The sequence below is a fragment of the Octopus bimaculoides genome, chromosome 8 (assembly GCF_001194135.2).
Source record: "Octopus bimaculoides isolate UCB-OBI-ISO-001 chromosome 8, ASM119413v2, whole genome shotgun sequence".
Lineage (NCBI taxonomy): Eukaryota > Metazoa > Mollusca > Cephalopoda > Octopoda > Octopodidae > Octopus > Octopus bimaculoides.
The window spans coordinates 56302963-56308156 of record NC_068988.1 but is presented as its reverse complement, the minus strand read 5'-3'; the positions used below and the strand labels follow the sequence as shown (position 1 = coordinate 56308156).

Below are 5194 nucleotides of genomic sequence, written 5' to 3'. Positions count from 1 at the left end.
AGTAGTAGTAGTAGTAGTAGTAGTAGTAGTAGTAGTTGCAGCAGCAGCAGTAGCAGCAGCAGAAATAGTAGTAGTAGTAGTAGTAGTAGTAGTAGTAGTAGTAGTAGTAGTAGTAGTAGTAGTAGTAGTTGCTGTTGTTGTTGTTGACATTGTGTTCTAACGGTGGCGGGAGCATCAGCAGGTGGCGGTGGAAGAGAAGTGTTTGTAATGAAGCCATCCCAACTAAATGTTATGTTGATTTTGCTATTGTTGTTTCGTCGCAGCAGTGTGGTATCAACGGCAGTGATTTTAGTGGTGGCGGTCGCAGTTCTAATGGTTCTAACGGTTATAATGCTAGTGGCGGGAGGTGGTAGTAGCTGTAGTAGAGGTACTACAGAAGTTCTAGTAATAAAGCTGTCACAGCTAAGCATTACGTTGTTCGTGTTTCTGTTTTATTTTGCTGCATCAGTTGTAGCAACAGTAGGTAGTGTCATATGTTTCGTGGTGGCGGCGGCATTTGTGATGATGATGGTGGTTGGTAGAGGTGGTAGAGATGGCGGTGGTGGTGATGATGGTGGTGGTAGTGATGGTGATAGTAGTAGTGGTAGTGATGGTGGTAAAAAAAGTAGATGTGATGAAGTCCTCGGAATTGAGCATTATCTTGTGGCAGTGTGGTAAAAGTGGTATGGAAAAAAAAAGTGCTGGCTGTGGTGATGATAGATTTGTAGTGTTGGTGGTAGTGTTTGAAGTGGTGTTGGCAGTGATGATGATGATGATGATGATGATGATGACAAAGAGACGGTAAGAGATGAAGCCCTCTAACTTACACATTAACTTGTTGTTGTTGTTGTTGTTGTTGTTGTAGCAGTGTGGGAAACGGTATGTAGTGGTAGTTGTAGCGATGGCAACGTTTGCGAGCTGAGGTGGAAGCGGTGCCAATGGCGATGATGGGAAAACAGTGGTAAGCAAATGAAGTCCTCACAACTTAGCACCAATTTGTTATTGCTGCTGTTGTTGTTAGTGTTGTTACGTTGTAGCGGCGGTAGCAGGGATGGGTGGGGGTGGTAGCATTATCATCAAGAGGAGGAGGTGGTAGTGGTGGTGGTGGAGGTGGTGGTGGTGGTGGAAGGTAAGGGAAGAAATGCTTGTAATGAAACCATCAGAACTAAGTACTGTGTTGTTTACATAGAAATAATGATCAGTATGCGACTGCTGTGCCGCCGTCGCCGCCGCGCCGCCGCCACAAGGTTTCCCGCGGTGCGTCTCATACTGAAATAGCCAGGCAACTGATGAAATGGACGGGTGGCATCACACGAGTTATTGTTGTTGCTGCTGTGGGTCATGATGGTGGTGATGGTGGTGGTGGTGGTGGTGGCGTTGGTGGTGGTGGTGGTGGTGGTGGTGGTGATAGTGGTGGCGGTGATTATGGTAGTGATGGTGGTAGTCGCGATGATGGTGATGCCGACCGTGGTGTTGGTTATGGTGGTGATGATGTTGGTGGTAGTGGTGGTGGTGGTTGTGTTTGTGGTAACGGTAGGGATGGTGGCGGCAGCGGTGGTGCTGGTAGTGGTGGTAGTGATGGTGGTGGTGGTGGTTGTGGTGATAGCGGGTGATAGTGATGAGGGTGGTAGTGGTGGTGATGGTGGTCTCTTATTGGTTATTCCTGTTGTTCGGTTGTATTGATTATTGTTCTTGTTGTTGATGATGATGTTGTGGAAATGGTTGTGTTGCTATTCTCGGTTTAACCCCAGGCCAACCCTGATCGGGCAGATCAGTAACCAAAAGTATTCCACCCATGATCACCCCATCTTACTTCCATACATGGGTGACTCTTGAACCACACGATGCATGACCTCATATCATCTGACCTTTGTCTTGATACTGCTTTCTTTCTGAATGAGTGATTTCGGAGAGATTTTGACTGTATGTTTTAGCAGGTCAAGCATTGGCTCAGCGATTATGGTGCTTATGATGATGATGGTGTGTGTGGTGGTAACTCCAGTGGTGGGCAGTGTTCGGCGGCGGAGTGATGGTAGTATACGTGGTGGTGGTGTTGACGATGATGGTTGTAAGGATTGAGGTGCTCTTGATGATTGCAATTGTGGTGGTGGTGATGCTGATGGCTGTGGTGGTGGTGGTGGTGGTGGTGGTGGTGGTGGTGGTAGAGGTGGTAGTGGTGATGGCGGCGACGGTGTTATCATAATCATGTTAAGTGATTCAACAGAACCTTGTGTTATATGTGGCTATATGTATTTGCATACGTGATGTCTGTATGTGTTTGTGTCACTGAGATGTGTTTGGATGTGTACTGCGTATATGTGTATGAATGAATACGAGTTTGTGTACATGTATGCGTGTGTATGTGTGCATGTATGCATGTATGTATATATGTATTTGTGTATGCATGTATGAGTGTATGTGTGTAACGCACACGCACAAACGCACATACGCGCACACACACATACACACATATATGCGTTTGGGCATACTAACAGAAGTACCCGAAATTAATGGTTCTCACACACCGTCGATACTCCAAGTTTCCAGCACCTTATTATCTAACGAGAAATTTCGCGTAGTGTCGTAATGCAACATTAACTCCGAGTATAGGCCGACACAACATCACAGTGATGCTGCAGTCGTTACCATTAGAACGCCGAGACTTGGGACAGATATCTCAAGGTATCCATCTTACGCATTAATAGTTCTATCAGTACACAGTTTTGCACAATTAATTACTTAAGAGTAAATGGTAAAGGCCCCCTTCGGTCATAAATGAACATGAGATTGTACTTAGAAAGTTCCCCTCCGAGGCACAAGTCCGGGCAAGGTTGTTTATGGATGACCAACAGTCACCCATTCATACCAGTCTTCCCTCTCCTCGCCACTGATGTTGTCCAAGGGAAAAGCAAAGGCCGATACAGCTTGGCACCAGTGATGTTGCAACTCATTTCTAAAGATGAGTGAACTGGAGCAACGTGAAATAAAGTGTCTTGCTTAAGAACACAACGCACGACCCGGTTCGAGAATCGAACTCATTACCTCATGATTGTGAACCCGATGCTCTGACCATTGAGCCATGCATTTTCACACACTTACTTAAGGACATATATTTTTATTGACACCGAATGAATAAAAAGTAATGTCCATCCTTTACGGATTTTGAACTGAATTAGTTTACTCACGTGTATGATAAGTGCCATTTTGATGTATCTATAAGCTGCCGTCGCTTGATGGACAATGGGCTTATTCAGACACTGACGATGGCTAACGAAGCAGAAACTATGGGAATTGTTCTCCTGTCTACGATATTTTACCGAAGATATGGGGTACATAGTCAAAATACATCACAAACCAACAGGATTCTATATGCTATAAAAATAAAAAAATAAAAAAATAAATTCCTTCATAGGTGCTGGCATGGCTGTGTGGTGAGTGAGTGAGCTTTGCAACCTCGTGTTTTCTGATCCAGTCCCACTAAGCAGTGCCCAGGGAAATGTATTCTACTGACCAACACCTTATGTATGAATTTGGTCGACAGAGTTTATATGGAAGCCCATCATATGTATAAATATATGTATATTTTTATTAATATTTGGCGGAAGCAACAGAGTCACTCAAGGTCTGAGTGTTTCCTGCGTTGACTCTTATAACTCTCGAACCTTGAGTCACTCTGTGGCTTTCGCTAAATATTAACAATTTGAGTCCTATTTTTCCTGTTTGCATCACCATACCTATAAATATATGTAGGAATTTTTATATGTGTATGTCTCTATGTGTGTGTTACTCCTTAACCGATTCTTGGCAACTAATACTGGTTTGTTTACGTCCCCGTAACTGAATGGTTGGGCAAAAGAGGCCGATAGATTAAGTGTCAAACTTAAAAAATTAAGAATTGGGGTCAACTTGTCCGACTAAACCCTTCTAAGAGGTGCCCCAGCAAGATAACAGATAAACAGGATATTCACAGTAACATACATACACTAACACACTCAGGCGCCCGCATACACAAGCATGTAACAATATTCAAACTATGTCTTCCTGGTCGATAACCGGCAAGAATTCCTCAAAAAATTACTGGAATCGATATAGTCTACACCCACTCATCTACTTTCTTCCTTTGTGAAAGAAATCATCATTGTTTTAACAGTTTATATTTTGGTGTTTATTCTGAATATTTGGGAGGCAGGAAACCGCTGACTCCAACTTATATAAAACATCCTATAATATAAACCATTCCACTTTAGTATTCTTTGTTGTATTATTGTCTGGAATATATCAGCCTCTTCTCAGCTTAATCAAACTGTAACTTGAAAACAAATCTTCATCTCAAGTGTAAGCTTGTACTTATTTTATCTTAATTTTGAAGAGTTCTTCTCGTACAGTCGCTGATTTCATTTTACGCTCGCTCCCTAAAATAAGCGGAAACTCAATACACATGTTGACAAATAGATTGTAAATGGTAAAGATTCCAAGGATATGTGCAGAATCTCAAAATGATTATCTGGCGGGCTGAGATTTCTCACAGAAATTACCAAAACGTATCCAGAATGAATCGGAAAGAAAATAAAGTAATGTTGATATTGTTGGCAATGTAAATAATTTTGTATTTTAGCCTTATACAAATTGTGCTTTATCTACTTTATTTGTAAAGTCAATGAGTTTCTCTTTTTTTTTTATTGATTTACTTCGACGTATTTCTGTTTATGGTTTTTTTCTTTCTTTCTAGAAATAGAAAGTTGCGGCACCTCCGTATAACTTACAAAATCATTAATCTTTCCTTTTGTCAGTGAATTGCCGTGAAAATCCGTGGATTAGTTTAGCCTTTATTTCAAGTTTTGTTTTATTTTTGGAGCTCAGGAAATTGGAATCTGAAGGTAAATTTGTAGACAGCTTGACACAGATAGGACAGACGATAACTGTAACAAAAATGAACTGGGACACATACACACGCGCACACACACACACGTACGCGCGCGCGCACACATATATATATTGGTATGTTGGAGCAAACAGGAAAAATAAAACACAAAATATGAGCATATTTATATATTTATTAATACTGAGCAGAAGTAACAAAGTTAATCAAGTTCACTGAGTTTCGTGTGTTGGCACTTCTCAAAGTGTTTGATAAATCCCAACCCACGAAACTCTCGCACCTTGAGTCAGTCAGTTACTTCTGCTAAATGTTTACATATATATATATATATATATA

The 5194-nt window shown here is 41.6% G+C and overlaps 1 protein-coding gene across 1 annotated transcript in view; it reads right to left on the bottom strand.

Moving 5' to 3' along the window:
• Window positions 1-5194, bottom strand: part of LOC106876201 (netrin-1) — a 395789-nt gene that overhangs the window by 59482 nt on the left and 331113 nt on the right. The gene's annotated exons all lie outside the window — the stretch shown is intronic.